The 17,522-nt window shown below is 50.7% G+C and overlaps 1 protein-coding gene across 1 annotated transcript in view; it reads left to right on the top strand.

Annotated features, from left to right (window-relative positions):
- The first annotated feature begins 8,858 nt into the window (after positions 1 to 8,858).
- The window catches only part of LOC139278447 (transmembrane and ubiquitin-like domain-containing protein 1), a 29,159-nt gene continuing 20,495 nt past the window's right edge, over positions 8,859 to 17,522 (top strand). Inside the window, exon 1 of the mRNA XM_070897225.1 lies at positions 8,859 to 8,978. The gene's annotated coding sequence lies outside the window, so the exon portion shown is untranslated. The remainder of the gene's footprint in view (positions 8,979 to 17,522) is intronic.

Genomic DNA, 17,522 nt, shown 5'->3' with positions numbered 1-17,522 from the left:
TAACTAAGTAGGATTCGGGACAGGCGAGTCTGCAGTGAGCCTTGAGTTACCCTCTTCAAGCTCTGCTTGATTGTTTGCACTGCTCTCTCTGCCTGACCGTTGGACGCTGGTTTAGGCGGGGCAGATGTGACATGTTTGATCCCATTGTGGGTCATGAACTCTTTGAACTCGGCACTGGTGAAGCACGGCCCATTGTCGCTCACAAGGACATCAGGCAGGCAGTGCGTGGCAAACATGGCCCGCAGGCTTTCAGTGGTGGCAGCGGACGTGCTTGCCGATATTATCTCACATTCAATCCATTTGGAATATGCATCTACAACCACTAGGGACATTTTTTCCCAAGAATGGGCCTGCATAGTCGACATGGACCCTAGACCACGGTTTGGAGGGCCAGGACCATAAACTTAGTGGAGCCTCCCTGGGTGCATTGCTTAACTGTGAACATGTGTTACAGTTGTGCATGCAGGACTGTAAGTCTGCATCGATACCGGGCCACCACACGTGGGATCTGGCTATCGCTTTCATCATTACAATGCCTGGGTGGATACTGTGGAGGTCACTAATGAAAGTGTCCCTGCCCTTTTTTGGCACAACTACCCGATTACCCCACAGGAGACAGTCTGCCTCGAGAGGCATTTCAGCTCTGCGCCACTGGTACGGCTTTATTTCTTCCTGCATCTCTAAAGGGACACTAGACCAGCTCCCGTGGAGCACACAGTTTTTTACTAAAGACAGTAAGGGGTCCTGGCTCGTCCAGGTTCTAATCTGTCGGGCGGTAACAGGTGATTGCTCACTCTCGAATGCTTCCATTACCATAACTAAATCTGCGAGCTGTGCTATCTCCAGCCCTGTGTGGACAATGGCAGCCTACTGAGAGCATCGGCTCAGTTTTCTGTGCCTGGCCTGTGGCGGATGGCCTATTTATATGCGGACAACGTGAGCGCCCATCTCTGGATGCGGATCGATGCATTCGTATTTATCCTCTTACTTTCAGAAAAAAGGGATATAAGTGGCTTATGATCGGTTTCCAATTCAAATTTGAGTCCGAACAGATATTGATGCATTTTCTTTACCTCATAAACACACGCTAACGCTTCTTTTTCGATCATACTATAGGCCCTCTCAGCCTTAGACAGACTCCTGGATGCATAAACAACCGGTTGCAATTTCCCAAATTCATTAGCTTGTTGCAATACACACCCGACACCGTATGACGACGTATCACATGCTAGTACCAAACGCTTACATGGATCTTACAACACAAGCAATTTGTTTGAGCATAATAGTTTCCTAACTTTCTCAAAGGCATTTTCTTGGCTTTTACCCCACACCCATTCATCTCCTTTACACAGTAAAGAGTGCAGTGGTTCAAACAGTGTGCTGAGTCCTGGTAAGAAGTTACCAAAATAGTTCAGGAGTCCTAGAAACGACCGCAGCTCCGTCACGTTCTGTGGCCTCGGTGCGTTCTCGATTACCTCCGTCTTCGAATCGGTGGGCCTGATACTGTCCGCCGCGATTCTTCTCCCCAGGAACTCCACTTCAGGTGCCAGGAAAACGCACTTGGAGCATTTTAACCTGAGCCCCACATGATTAAGCTCACTAAGCACCTCCTCCAGGTTCTACAGGTGCTCGATGGTGTCCCAACCTGTAACCAAGATGTCATCCTGGAAGACCACGGTGCGCGGGACCGACTTCAGCAAGCTTTCCATGTTCCTCTGGAATATCACCGCGGCCGATCGAATCCCAAACGGGCATCTGTTGTAAATGAAGAGACCTTTGTGCGTGTTGATGCAGGTGAGGCCCTTCGAAGATTCCTCCAGCTCCTGCGTCATGAAGGCCAAGGTCAAGTCGAGCTTCGTGAACGTTTTTCCTCCCACCAGCGTCGCAAATAGGTCGTCTGCCTTTGGTAGCGGGTATTGATCCTGCAGGGAGAAATGATTGATAGTTACTTTGTAATCACTACAGATCCTGACAGTGCCTCTCCCTTGAGGACTGGAACAATCGGACTGGCCCACTCATTGAATTCGATCGGCGAAATGATGCCCTCTCGTTGCAGCCTGTCCAGCTCGATCTCCACCCTCTCTCTCATCATGTAAGGTACCACTCTCGCCTTGTGATGGATGGGTCGCGTCCCCGGAATCAAATGGATCTGAACTTTTGTTCCTTGGATCTTCCTGATACCCGGTTCGAACAGCGAGGGGAACTTGTTTAGAACCAGAGCACATGAAGTGTCGTCGACGGACGAGAGCGCTCGGATGTCGTCCCAATTCCAGCGTATCTTTCCCAGCCAGCTCCTGCCGAACAGTGTAGGGCCATCGCCTGGTACCACCCAGAGTGGTAAATTGTGCACCGCTCCATCGTTGGAGACCTTTATGGTAGCACTACCGATTACGGGAATCAGTTCCTTTGTGTACGTTCTCAGTTTAGTACAAATGGGAGTCAGGACTGGCCTTGAGGCCTTGCTGCACCACAATTTATCTAAAGTCTTTTGCTCATTATGGACTGGCTCGCGCCTGTGTCCAGCTCCATGGACACCGGGAGTCCATTTAATTCAACCTTCAGCATTATCGGGGGACACTTTGTGGCAAATGTGTGCACCCCATATACCTCTCCTCCTCAGTCTGAAGCTCTGGTTCGTTGTGATCCACTGTGGATCTGTCCTTCTCTGCAACATGGTGGTTTGCAGGATTAGCAGGGTTTGCAGCTCACCTGCACATATGTTGGAGGTGTCCCATTGTTCCACAGCCCTTGCAAACGTATCCTTTGAAGCAGCATGAATGGAAATGATGATCACCCCCGCAGCACCAACAAGGTGTTAATGGCCTTGCATTCACCACCCTTGATGGTGGGCTCTGAGTCATCTGTGGACGTGCAGCTGCAGGTATGTGTGACCTGCCCTGTATGTTACGATTCGAAAACAATGTTACTTTGTTCAGAGTACTTGCAGCAGCACTCATGTGCTGAGAGATTTGTTTGGTATTGTCACTGGTGGCGATGAACGCCTGGGCTATCGCTATGACTTTACTCAAGGTTGGGGTCTCTACAGTCAAAAGTTTGCTTCTCCTTCCAGCTCGTTGGCCACGAAGTATTGGTCGAGTTGCTCCACGAAGGTTTCCCATTTATCTCCCTGCGCAAATTTCTCCAGAATGCCCACGTTTCTCCAGGTTCGTCGTGGCCAATGCCAAGTACAATGAAGTCCCTGAGCATGTGCTCCAAGTGTCCTTCAAATTCGCAATGTCCCGCAAGGCACCTTAGCTCGACGACGTAGCTCGCCACTTCCTGGCCTTCAGACCTCTTGTACATGTAGAACCGATACCTCGCCATCAGTACGCTTTCCTTCGGGTTCAGATGCTCCCAGACCAGTGTGCACAAATCATCGTACGAGTTCTCTGTGGGTTTCGCTGGATCAAGCAGATTTTTCATGAGGCCATACGTTGGTGCCCCGCAAACGATGAGGAGGATCGCCCTTTGTTTGGCAGCGTTCGCTTCTCCTTCCGGCTCGTTGACCACCAAGTATTGGTCAAGTCGCTCCACGAAGGTTTCCCAATCATCTCCCTCCAAAAATTTCTCCAGGATGCCCACGGTTCTCTGCATTGTTGTGGTGAGGTTCGTCATCTGTATCTCGTCGCCAGTTGTTATGTCTTGAATAAAGAGTCGGGCCAGATACTGCAAGCTCAAAGTAAGGTGTGACCGTAGCCCTTTATTACAGGTCTCAGAGTTCCTCTCCAGCCTGTGAGGCCTCCTTATATACAGGTGCTCGCAAGGAATTGTGGGATCCCTTGGGACACCAGGGGATGAGCCCTCTGGTGGTTAAACATGATATTTACAGGTTTACATATATAACAGGTTGGGCCTGTTCTGAGGGACTGCCTATGATGGTATGATGATACTCATTGGAGTTTAGAAGAATGAGAGGTGATCTTATTGAAACATATAAGATAATGAGGGGGCTCAACAAGGTCGATGCTGAGAGGATGTTTCCACTCATGGGGGAATCTAGAACTAGGGGGCATAGTTTCAGAATAAGGGGCCGCCCATTAAGAACTGAGATGAGGAGGAATTTCTTCTCACAGAGGGTCATAAATCTGTGGAATTCTCTGCCCCAAAGAGCTGTGGAGGCTGGGTCATTGAATATCTTTAAGGTGAAAATAGACAGATTTTTGAAAGATAAGGGAGTGAAGTGTTATGGGAAGCAGGCAGGGAAGTGGAGCTGAGCCCAAGATCAGATCAACCATGATCTTATAGAAACATAGAAAATAGGTGCAGGAGTAGGCCATTCGGCCCATCGAGCCTGCACATTATTCGATAAGATCATGGCTGATCATTCCCTCAGTACCCCTTTCCTGCTTTCTCTCCATACACCTTGATCCCCTTAGACGTAAGGGTCATTTCTAACTCCCTCTTGAATATATCCAATGAACTGGCATCAACAACTCTCTGCGGCAGGGAATTCCACAGGTTAACAACTCTCAGTGAAGAAGTTTCTCCTCATCTCAGTCCTTAATGGCCTACCCCTTATCCTAAGACTGTGTCCCCTGGTTCTGGACTTCCCCAACATTGGGAACAATCTACCTGCATCTAACCTGTCCCGTCCCATCAGAATCTTGTATTCTTCTAAACTCCAATGAGTATCATCATACCATCATAGGCAGTCCCTCGGAACAGGCCCAACCTGTTATATATGTAAACCTGTAAATCCCCTCTCATCATTCTAAACTCCAATGTATAAAGTCCCAGTTGGTCCAGTCTCTCCTCATATGTCAGTCCAGCCATCCCAGGAATCAGTCCGGTGAACCTTCGCTGCACTCCCTCAATAGCAAGAACGTCCTTCCTCAGATTAGGAGACCAAAACTGAACACAATATTCCAGGTGAGGCCTCACCAAGGCCCTGTACAACTGCAGTAAGACCTCCCTTCTCCAATACTCAAATTCCCTAGCTATGAAGGCCAACATACCATTTGCCTTCTTCACCGCCTGCTATACCTGCATGCCAACTTTCAATGACTGATGAAGCATGACACCCAGGTCTCGTTGCACCTCCCCTTTTCCTAATCTGCTGCCATTCAGATAAAATTCTGTCTTTGTGTTTTTGCCCCCAAAGTGGATAACCTCACATTTATCCACATTATACAGCATCTGCCATGCATTTGCCCACTCACCTAACCTGTCCAAGTCACCCTGCAGCCTCTTAAGAGTCCCCCTCGCAGCTCACACCGCCATCCAATTTAGTGTCATCTGCAAACTTGGAGATATTACACTCAATTCCTTCATCCAAATCATTGATGTACATCGTAAATAGCTGGGGTCCCAGCACTGAGCCTTGCGGCACCCCACTAGTCACTGCCTGCCATTCTGAAAAGGAACCGTTATCCCGACTCTCTGCTTCCTGTCTGCCAACCAGTTCTCTATCCACGTCAGTATATTACCCCCAATACCATGTGTTTTGATTTTGCACACCAATCTCTTGTGTGGGACCTTGTCAAAAGCCTTTTGAAAGTCCAAATACACCACATCCACTGGTTCTCCCTTGTCCACTCTACTAGTTACATCCTCAAAAAATTCCAGAAGATTTGTCAAGCAAGATTTCCCCTTCATAAATCCATGCTGACTTGGACCGATCCTGTCACTGCTTTCCAAATGCGTTGCTATTTCATCCTTAATAATTGATTCTAACATTTTCCCCACTACTGATGTCAGGCTAACTGGTCTATAATTACTCGCTTTCTCTCTCCCTCCCTTTTTAAAAGGTGGTGTTCCATTAGCTACCCTCCAGTCCATAGGAACTGATCCAGAGTCGATATACTGTTGTAAAATGATCACCAATGCATCCACTATTTCTAGGGCCACTTCCTTAAGTACTCTGGGATGCAGACTATCAGGCCACGGGGATTTATTGGCCTTCAATCCCATCAATTTCCCTAACACAATTTCCCGCCTAATAAGGATATCCTTCAGTTCCTCCTTCTCACTAGACACTCGGTCCCCTAGTACTTCCGGAAGGTTATTTGTGTCTTCCTTCGTGAAGACAGAACCAAAGTATTTGTTCAATTAGTCTGCCATTTTTTTGTTCCCCATTATAAATTCACCTGAATCCGACTGCAAGGGACCTACGTTTGTCTTCACTAATTTTTTTCTCTTCACATATCTATAGAAGCTTTTGCAGTCAGTTTTTATGTTCCCGGCAAGCTTCTTCTCGTACTCTATTTTCCCCCTCTTAATTAAACCCTTTGTCCTCCTCTGCTGATTCTAAATTACTCCCAGTCCTCAGGTTTGCTGCTTTTTCTGGACAATGTATATGCCTCTTCCTTGGATTTAACACTATCCTTAATTTCCCTTGTTAGCCACGGTTGAGCCACCTTCCCCGTTTTACTTTTACTCCAGACAGGGATGTACAATTGTTGAAGTTCATCCATGTGATCTTTAAATGTTTGTCACTGCCTATCCACCGTCAACCCTTTAAGTATAATTTGCCAGTCTATTCTCGCCAATTCACGTCTCATACCATCGAAATTACCTTTCCTTCAGTTCAGGACCCTAGTTTCTGAATTAACTGTGTCACTCTCCATCCTAATAAAGAATTCTACCATGTTATGGTCACTCTTCCCCAAGGGGTCTCGCACAACAAGATTGCTAATTAGTCCTTTCTCATTACACATCACCCAGTCTTGGATGGCCAGCTCCCTGGTTGGTTCCTCGACATATTGGTCTAGAAAACCATCCCTAATGCACTCCAGGAAATCCTCCTCCACCTCATTGCTACCAGTTTGGTTCGACCAATCAATATGTAGATTAAAGTCACCCATGATAACTGCTGTACCTTTATTGCATGCATCCTTAATTTCTTGTTTGAATGGCGGAGCAGGCTCGAATGGCCTACTCCTGCTCCTATTTCTTATCTTTTTATGTTCTAAGTTATGCTGCAGCTATACATCACCCTGGTTAGACCACACCTGGAGCACTGTGAGCAGTTCTGGGCAGCAGGAAGGATATATTATTAGCCTTGGAGGCAGCGATTTCAGAATGATAGCTGGAATTCAAAGGATGAATTACGAGGAGAGATTACACAAATTAGGGATGTATTCCCTCGAATTTATACAGTTAAGGGGTGATCTGATCGAAGTTTAATGATATTAACATAGAGAAAAACGCGCTTCCACTGGCTGGGGAGTCCAGGACTGGGGGGGGGGGGCAGAGTCTAAAAATTAGAGCTCGACATTTCAGGAGTGAAAGTAGGAAACACTAGTTTGGGACAAAAACGGGTTGATGGAGTTGGGTCACAGATCAGCCATCCATCACCATTATCATACGCAGTCCCTCAAACGAGGATGACTTACTTCCACGATTTCACAAATCTTTCAATGAGGACCCGATGTTCCAGTCCTGAACTCCAATTGAGGGGGTGGAAGATGCCTGTTCGTGGATTTTTTTAACGTTTGGTGACCGTTGCAAACCAGCCACCACACAGGCTTGACATAGCTCGGCCTTTATCCAGTGGCAAGGGTAAACCAGGACGACTTAAGACCTGCTCTGCTGCACGGACCTGGTGCGCACACATATCGCAGTGTGCTCTGGTCCGTGCTGCCCCTGGGCCCTCGCCTCTTCTGGGCACCGAACCCTCATTCGCCGCACCTCCGCCCACGATCTCTCACCGCTCCTCCGCCACAAAAACACTCGCCGCACCTCCACCACGATCTCCCGCTGCACCTCCGCATCAAACATTCGCTGAACCTCCGTCACGATCACCCACCAAATCTCAGCCACGATCCCACATCGCTCCTCCGTCCCGATCACTCGTCGCAAGCCCGCCAACGACCTTCCCGCTCCTCTGCCGGAACCAGGGCCCCACTATCATCATCATAGGCAGTCCCTCGGAATCGAGGAGGGCCTGCTTCCGCTCCCTTAGTGAGTTCTTTGACGGCTGAACAGTCCGATACGAGAGTCACAGGCCCCGTTACAGGTGGGACAGACATTGGTCGGGGGAAGGGGTGGGTGGGGCTGGTTTGCCTGCGCCTGGCCTCTTCACGCTCCTTGCATCGAGACTCAAAGAGCTCAACGCCCTGCCGGATGGGCTTTCTCCAGCCCGGGCGGTCTGCGGCCAGGGTCTCCCAGGGTCAGTATGGGTACGGCAGCCTATCAGTACGAGTACGGACGGTAACATAGTGGTTATGTGACTGCAGTAATCGAGCAGCTCATGATGCCGAGACAGGTCAGCCGTGATCTCATTGAATGGCGGAGCAGGCCCGAGGGCCTCCTGTCACATTTATCTGTGTGTCTCCAACACTGTTGTCATGCGCCTTGGGACGTTCTACGTTAAAGGCGCTATATAAATAAAAGTGATGATTGTTACTGTCCCCATGTCCCTGGGCTCGGGCGGGGGTCCTGGGGCGATGGGACGCTGTGAGGCCGGAGGTCCTGCTGCAGTCCTTCGGTCGGGCGGCGAGTGGCGAGTGGCGCTGGGCTGCTGACCGGAAGTCCCGCTGCTTCACTGGGGGACGTGCGCGCCCGCGGAGGATGCTGGGAGGAATGGCCGCCATTGCCGTCCCAGGCCCGGTGCTATCCCCTCAGCCGGGAGCCGGCTTCTCACATCCCACGCCCGGCCGGCTGCTCGGTGGCCGCTGGCCGAGTGTCGCTGGGCCGGGAGCCGCCGTCCTCCGTCCCTCTCGGAATGTTTACGCGGCCCGCTGTCACTGCGCATGCTCCGCTCCTCCGCGCCGAACTACACGTCCCGGCGGGCAATGCGCAAGTCCGCCGCACGGCGTCATGGCGTCAGAACGGGGTGACGTATGGGGAACCGTGTGATCCGGTCCCGGGGAGAGTTGGTGACGTAGGACGTCGGGTTACGCCGAGCAGGGATCGCGCGCGCCGACGTCATTGGGTCGTGCGTGATGACGCGGCGGGCCTTGCGCGCTGTGGCTGAGGCCGAGCCTGACGCTTGGGCCGGGGCGAGCGGGGCAACCATGGAGCCGCCGGCAGCCGCTGTAAGTACCGCAGCCGCCGTCTGTCCGCTGCTCCGGCTCCGCGGGGTCCCGGGTCCCGGGTCCGGCTGTGGCCGCGGACAGCGCTCCTCCCGCCGGGGTCAGGGGGCCGGGGGAGACGGGCGAGCCTGGAGCCGGGCCCCGGGGCAGCGGCCGCCGCCGCGCTGGGAGAGCCGGCCCTCGGGACCCCGCGCGGCTCAGTGTCTCCCACAACCGGCCCGCACCAAACACCGTCAGCGGCCTGTCTCCCACAGCTGCTCCTGGGATCTTGCTGTGTGCAAATGGGTCAGTGCACCAGCAAATATCCGTTCCTGTTCAGCCAGGGGCTCATTGAATGGGGCAGGGCCGCAGGGGGCAGGGGGCAGGACCGCAGGGGGCAGGGGGCAGGGCCGCAGGGGGCAGGGGGCAGGGCCGCAGGGGGCAGGGGGCAGGGGGCAGGGCCGCAGGGGGCAGGGGGCAGGGCGGCAGGGCCGCAGGGGGCAGGGGGCAGGGCCGACTCCTGCACCTAGTTTCTATTCCTGGGATGTGGGCATCGCTGGCAGTGCCGGCATTTATTGCCCATCCCCCTTCGCACCGTGAGAAGGTGGTACTGTCCGTGTGGTGAGGGTCTCCCACAGTGCTGTCAGTCCGTGTGGTGAGGGGTCTCCCACAGTGCTGTCAGTCCGTGTGGTGAGGGGTCTCTCACAGTGCTGTCAGTCTGTGTGGTGAGGGGTCTCCCACAGTGCTGTCAGTCCGTGTGGTGAGGGTCTCCCACAGTGCTGTCAGTCCGTGTGGTGAGGGTCTCCCACAGTGCTGTCAGTCCGTGTGGTGAGGGTCTCCCACAGTGCTGTCAGTCCGTGTGGTGAGGGTCTCCCACAGTGCTGTCAGTCCGTGTGGTGAGGGTCTCCCACAGTGCTGTCAGTCCGTGTGGTGAGGGTCTCCCACAGTGCTGTCAGTCCGTGTGGTGAGGGTCTCTCACAGTGCTGTCAGTCCGTGTGGTGAGGGTCTCTCACAGTGCTGTCAGTCCGTGTGGTGAGGGGTCTCCCACAGTGCTGTCAGTCCGTGTGGTGAGGGTCTCTCACAGTGCTGTCAGTCCGTGTGGTGAGGGTCTCTCACAGTGCTGTCAGTCCGTGTGGTGAGGGGTCTCCCACAGTGCTGTCAGTCCGTGTGGTGAGGGTCTCCCACAGTGCTGTCAGTCCGTGTGGTGAGGGTCTCCCACAGTGCTGTCAGTCCGTGTGGTGAGGGTCTCTCACAGTGCTGTCCGTGTGGTGAGGGTCTCCCACAGTGCTGTCAGTCCATGTGGTGAGGGTCTCCCACAGTGCTGTCCGTGTGGTGAGGGTCTCCCACAGTGCTGTCAGTCCGTGTGGTGAGGGTCTCCCACAGTGCTGTCAGTCCGTGTGGTGAGGGTCTCCCACAGTGCTGTCAGTCCGTGTGGTGAGGGTCTCTCACAGTGCTGTCAGTCCGTGTGGTGAAGGTGCTCCCACAGTGCTGTCCGTGTGGTGAGGGTCTCCCACAGTGCTGTCAGTCCGTGTGGTGAGGGTCTCCCACAGTGCTGTCCGTGTGGTGAGGGTCTCCCACAGTGCTGTCAGTCCGTGTGGTGAGGGTCTCCCACAGTGCTGTCAGTCCGTGTGGTGAGGGTCTCTCACAGTGCTGTCAGTCCGTGTGGTGAGGGGTCTCCCACAGTGCTGTCAGTCTGTGTGGTGAGGGTCTCCCACAGTGCTGTCAGTCTGTGTGGTGAGGGTCTCTCACAGTGCTGTCAGTCCGTGTGGTGAGGGGTCTCTCACAGTGCTGTCAGTCCGTGTGGTGAGGGTCTCTCACAGTGCTGTCCGTGTGGTGAGGGTCTCCCACAGTGCTGTCAGTCCGTGTGGTGAGGGTCTCTCACAGTGCTGTCAGTCCGTGTGGTGAGGGTCTCCCACAGTTCTGTCAGTCCGTGTGGTGAGGGTCTCCCACAGTGCTGTCAGTCCGTGTGGTGAGGGTCTCTCACAGTGCTATCAATCCGTGTGGTGAGGGTCTCTCACAGTGCTGTCAGTCCGTGTGGTGAGGGGTCTCCCACAGTGCTGTCAGTCCGTGTGGTGAGGGTCTCCCACAGTGCTGTCAGTCCGTGTGGTGAGGGTCTCCCACAGTGCTGTCAGTCCGTGTGGTGAGGGGTCTCCCACAGTGCTGTCAGTCCGTGTGGTGAGGGTCTCCCACAGTGCTGTCAGTCCGTGTGGTGAGGGTCTCCCACAGTGCTGTCAGTCCGTGTGGTGAGGGTCTCCCACAGTGCTGTCAGTCCGTGTGGTGAGGGGTCTCCCACAGTGCTGTTAGGGAGGGAGTTCCAGGATTGTGACCCAGCGACGATGAAGGAACGGCCGATATATTCCCAAGTCAGGATGGTGTGTGACTGGGAGGGGAACGTGGAGGTGGTGGTGTTCCCATGCACCTGCTGCCCTTGTCCTTCTAGGTGGTAGAGGTTGCGGGTTTGGGAGGTGTTGTTGAAGAAGCCTTGGCGAGTTGCTGCAGTGCATCTTGTAGATGGTACACACTGCAGCCACGGTGCGCCGGTGGTGAAGGGAGTGAGTGTTGGAGGTGGTGGAGGGAGTGAGTGTTGGAGGGAGTGAGTGTTGGAGGTGGTGGAGGGAGTGAGTGTTGGAGGTGGTGGAGGGAGTGAGTGTTGAAGGTGGTGGATGGGGAGCCAATCAAGCGGCTGCTTTGTCCTGGATGGTGTCGAGCTTCTCGAGTGTTGTTGGAGCTGCACCATCCAGGCAAGTGGAGAGTGTTTCATCACACTCCTGACTTGTGCCTTGTAGATGGTGGAAAGGCTTTGGGGAGTCAGGAGGTGAGACACTCGTCACAGAATACCCAGCCTCTGACCTGCTCTTGTTGCCACAGTATTTATGTGATTGGTCCAGTTAAGTTTCTGGTCAATGATGACCCCCAGGATGTTGATGGTGGGGGATTCGGCGATGGGAATGCCGTTGAATGTCAAGGGGCGGTGGTTAGACTCTCGCTTGTTGGCGATGGTCATTGCCTGGTACTGGTGTGGTGTGAATGTTACTTACCATTTATCAGTCCAAGCTGAATGTTGTCCAGGTCTTGCTGCAGTGTGCACGGACTGCTTCATTATCTGAGGAGTTGCGAATGGAACTGAACACTGTGCCTTCATCAAACTTGCTGACGTTACAACAGTGACTTCACTTCAGAAGCGGTGCATTATCTGTGAAGTGTTTTGAGGTGTCCTATGGAATGAAAGGTGCTACATAAGGCCTTTGTTTTCACTCCGCTTTGAGCCAACCAACCAACTTGATCGAGTTTTTTGATGAGGTAACAGAGGGTTGATGTGGGAAATGCGGTTGGCATAGAGTACATGGATTTCCAAAAGGCATTCGACAAAAGGCATGCCACATAATGGGCTTGCCAGCAAAGTTGAAACCCATGGCATTAAAGGGACAGTGGCAGCATGGATACGAAATTGGCTGAGACAGAAAACAGAGTAATAGTTTTCGGACTGGAGGAATGTATACCGTGGTGTTCCCTCGGGGTCGGTTCTTGGACCACTGCTTTTCTTGATCTATATTCAGGACTTTAATTGATAATCAAGGGGCTATTGGGAGGCGGGAACTTAAAACTATCACTCGAGAAAAAGTACTCGGCAAACTAATGGGACTAAAGGTGGACAAGTCCCCTGGACCTGATGGCCTGCATCCTAGGGTCTTAAAAGAAGTGGCTGCAGAGATAGTGGATGAATTGGTTGCAATCTACCAAAATTCCCTTGATTCTGGAGAGATCACAGCGGACTGGAAAACTGCAAATGTAATGCCTCTATTCAAGAAAGGAGGGAGACAAAAAGCAGGAAGCTATGGACCAGTTAGCCTAACATCTGTTATCAGGAAAATGCTGGAGTCCATCATTAAGGAAGACATGACAGAACATTTAGAAAATGTTAATACAATCAAGCAGAGTCAGCATGGTTTTATGAAAGGGAAATCATGTTTGACAAATTTTCTAGAGCTCTTTGAGGATGTAACGAGCAGGGTGAATAAAGGGGAACCAGTAGATGTAGTGTATTTCGTTAAGGTGCCACATAAAAGGTTCCTGCACAAGATAAGAGCTCACTGGGTTGGGGGTAATATATTAGCATGGATATAAGATTGGCTAACTAACAGAAAACAGAGAGTTGGGATAAATGAATCATTTTCAGGTTTTCAAACTGTAACTAGCAGGGTGCCACAGGGATCAGTGCTGGGGCCTCAACTATTTACAATCTATACTAATAGAAACATAGAAAATAGGTGCAGGAGTAGGCCATTCGGCCTTTCGAGCCTGCACCGCCATTCAATAATCATGGCTGATCATTCCCTCAGTACCCCTTTCCTGCTTTCTCTCCATACCCCTTGATCTCTTTAGCCGTAAGGGCCACATCTAACTCCCTCTTGAATATATCCAATGAACTGGCATCAACAACTCTCTGCGGCAGGGAATTCCACAGGTTAACAACTCCCTGAGTGAAGAAGTTTCTCCTCATCTCAGTCCTAAATGGCCTACCCATTATCCTAAGACTGTGTCCCCTGGTTCTGGACTTCCCCAACATCGGGAATATTCTTCCCGCATCTAACCTGTCCAGTCCCGTCAGAATCTTATACGTTTCTATGAGATCCCCTCTCATCCTTCTAAACTTCAGTGAATAAAGGCCCAGTTGATCCAGTCTCTCCTCATATGTCAGTCCTGCCATCCCTGGAATCAGTCTGGTGAACCTTCGCTGCACTCCCTCAATAGCAAGAATGTCCTTCCTCAGATTAGGAGACCAAAACTGAACACAATATTCCAGGTGAGGTCTCACCAAGGCCCTGTACAACTGCAGTAAGACCTCCCTGCTCCTATACTCAAATCCCCTAGCTATGAAGGCCAACATACCATTTGCCGCCTTCACCACCTGCTGAATATTTTTATGATCTTATTGAATGGCGGAGCAGGCTCAAGGGGCCAAATGGCCGACTCCTCCTATTTCTTGTTCTTTTGACTTGGATGTGGGAGTACAGGGCATAATTTCAAAATGTGGATATAACACAAATCTTGGAAGTTTTGTGAACAGTGAGGATGATAGTGATAGACTTCAGGAAGACATAGACAGGCTGGTGGGATGGGTGGACATGTGGCAGATGAAATTTAAGGCAAAAAAGTGTGAAGTGATGCATTTTGTTCGAAAGAATGAGGAGTGGTCATATAAACTAAATGGTACAATTCTGAAGGGGGTGCATGAACAGAGAGACCTGGGGGTTTGTGTGCACAAATCGTTGAAGGTGGCAGGGCAGTTGAGAAAGTAGTTAAAAAGGTTTCATAAATAGAGATATAGAGTAATTATGATGAACCTGTATAAAACACGGGTTCGGCTCCAGCTGGAGTATTGTGTCCAATTCTGGGCACCACACTTTAGGAAGGATGTGAAGGCCTTAGAGAGGGTGCAGAAAAGATTTATGAGAATGGTTCCAGAAATGAGGGACTTCAGTGACGTGGATAGACTGGAGAAGCTGGGGGTGTTCTCCTTGGAGCAGAGACGATTGAGAGGAGATTTGATCGCAGTGTTCACAATCATGAGGGGCATCATGGATCCATCATGAACAGATTGAGAGAAACTGTTCCCATTGGCAGAAGGGTCGAGAACCAGAGGACACAGATTTCAGGTGATGGACAAAAGAACCAAGGGCGACGTAAGAAAATACTTTTTTTACGCAGCGAGTGGTTGGGTTCTGGAATGCACGGCCTGAAAGGGTGATGGAGGCAGACTCGATCTTATTTTTCAAAAGGGAGTTTGCTAATTATCTGAAGGAAAAAAAAATTGCGGGGCTATGGGGGAAGGGCGGGGGAGTGGGACTGGCTGGGAGGAGTCTCGGGCTCGACGGGCCGAATGGCCTTCCGTGCTGTAACCATTCTATGATTCAGGCTAAGAAATTACAAAAAAATTTGTAACCAAATTTGGGACCAAGCAAATTAAAGTAACTGATTATTTCTGCCGTGAACTCTGTTCTGGGCAACGACATTTTTCCTCCACAATACTCACCATTGCACAGTGCAGACTTCAGGTGAACTGGGATTAGGGGGCGGAGGATAATTGGATCAGCGCACGCAGATATAAATCGATGCTCTTTCTAAAGTCGTACGTTCCATCCTAATAATTTGTTTTTAAATCAATTCTTGCATTACATTCTTTCTTTCCAACTATACTTCACAATTGGCCCAATTAATCTCTATTGCAGCAAATATTCCAGACTAATGTTTTCCATACCTTTCTATCTCTAAGATCACCCCTCAGATGCCTCCTTTCCAGGTTGAAAAGCCCATATCTCCAGTCTCTCTCCGTCACTCTGACCCTTGGGAGCAGTCTCCATCACTGGAATGTTTCTTGGTGACAAGAATAACTGAAGGTCATTTGTTGTATGTAAATGAGAGAGGCGCTATATAAATTGAAGTTCTTGCTCAAACTCCAGCAAGATCCTAGAATCTATTGAGGATGCAGTAACAGGGTTCTTGGAACGTCACAATATGATCAGGCAGAGTTTTTGAAAGGGACAATCTATTGGAGCTTTTTGAGGTTGTAACTAGCAGGGTAGATACAGAGGATTTTCAGAAGGCATTCGATAAGGTGCCACACGAGGTTGTTGCACAAGATTAAGGCTCATGGGATTGGGGTAATATATTGGCATGGATTGAGGATTGGTTAAGGTACAGAAAACGGGAGGAATAAACAGGACTTTTTCAGGGTGGCAGGTTGTAACTAGTGGGGTACCGCAAGGATCGGTGCTTGGGCCTCAGCTATTCACAATCTGTATCAATGTACCCAGGTTTGCTGGCGATACAAAGTTATGTACCCTTTAATATCCCACCCAGTCCCCGTACCTTTAATATCCCGCCCATTCTAACCCCACTCTCCCCCTCACTCCCCGTACCTTTAATATCCCACCCAGTCTAATCCCCCTCTCCTCGCACCCTTTAATATCCCACCCAGTCCCCGTACCTTTAATATCCCGCCCATTCTAACCCCACTCTCCCCCTCACTCCCCGTGCCTTTAATATCCCGCCCAGTCTAATCCCCCTCTCCCCGCACCCTTTAATATCCCACCCAGTCCCCGTACCTTTAATATCCCACCCATTCTAATCCCTCTCTCCCCTCTCCCCGCACCCTTTAATATCCCGCCCAGTCTAATCCCACTCTCCCCCTCACTCCCCGTACCTTTAATATCCCACCCAGTCTAATCCCACTCTCCCCCTCACTCCCCGCACCCTTTAATATCCCGCCCAGTCTAATTCCGCTCACTCCCCATACCTTTTAATATCCCGCCCAGTCTAATCCCCCTCTCCCCTCTCCCCGCACCTTTTAATATCCCACCCAGTCTATCCCAGGAATACAGTGGCGATTCCTCTCAGTTGATACAAGTCTGAAGCAATGCTTTGCTCAGTCACTAAAGAGGACATTGGAGTTTGTGAGACTGGAGTCACGTGTAGCCCAGACCGAGTCGGGTTGGTGGATTCCCTTCCCTGAAGGACATCAGTGACCCAGTTAGGTTTTTGTGACAATCCGGCTGTTTTCATGGTGATTTTTCTGCCAGCCCACAGATTACCAGATTTATTCAATTCAATTTGAAACTTTCCCTGGTGGGCCTTGAGCTCGAGATCCCTGGGTTTCTAGTCAGACCCCAGATCCACTACACGACAGATTTCCCTCTCGATGTTACTGGGGTAATATGTTCTATCGCTGATGAATGCAATCCACTCACGCAAGTGACCATTTTTGTTGAATGAGCCGTGATAGTGAGTGTTAGTGTGCTATTCGATCTTGGGGGCACCACCATGTAATCTCACATCCCACACGCATGGGCTTCAATGGTGGAGTGGGCTCTTGGGATACTGATCAGGAGCGGGAAGGACACATGAATCGCTGGATGAAGAAACTGGACTTCCCCAACAACAGGAACATTCTTCCCGCATCTAACCTGTCCAGTCCGTCAGAATCTTATACATTTCTATGAGATCCCCTCTCATCCTTCTAAACTCCAGTAGATCCAGTCTCATAAGAACATAAGAATTAGGAACAGGAGTAGGCCATTTGGTCCCTCGAGCCTGCTCCGCCATTCAATAAGATCATGGTTGGTCTGATCATGGACTCAGCTCCACTTCCCTGCCTGCTCCCCATAACCCTTTATTCACTTATCGCTGAAAAATCTGTCTATCTTCGCCTTAAATATATTCAAATACCCAGCCTCCACAATTCTCTGGGGCAGTAAATTCCACAGATTTACAACCCTGTGAGAAGAAATTCCTCCTCATTCTCAGTTTTAAATGGGCTGCCCCTTATTCTAAGACTATGTTCCCTAGTTTTAGTTTCCCCTATGAGTGAAAATACACTTTCTGCATCCATCTTGTTGAGACCCCTCATTATCTTATAAGTTTCAATAAGATCACCTCTCATTCTTCTGATCTCCAATGAGTATAGACCCAACCTACTCAACCTATCTTCAGAAGTTAACCCCCTCATCTCTGGAATCAACCTAGGAACCTTCTCTGAACAGCCTCCAATGCAAGTATATCCTTCCTTAA

The sequence above is a fragment of the Pristiophorus japonicus genome, chromosome 1 (genome assembly GCF_044704955.1).
Source record: "Pristiophorus japonicus isolate sPriJap1 chromosome 1, sPriJap1.hap1, whole genome shotgun sequence".
Lineage (NCBI taxonomy): Eukaryota > Metazoa > Chordata > Chondrichthyes > Pristiophoridae > Pristiophorus > Pristiophorus japonicus.
This window is presented reverse-complemented; position numbering and strand designations above follow the sequence as displayed.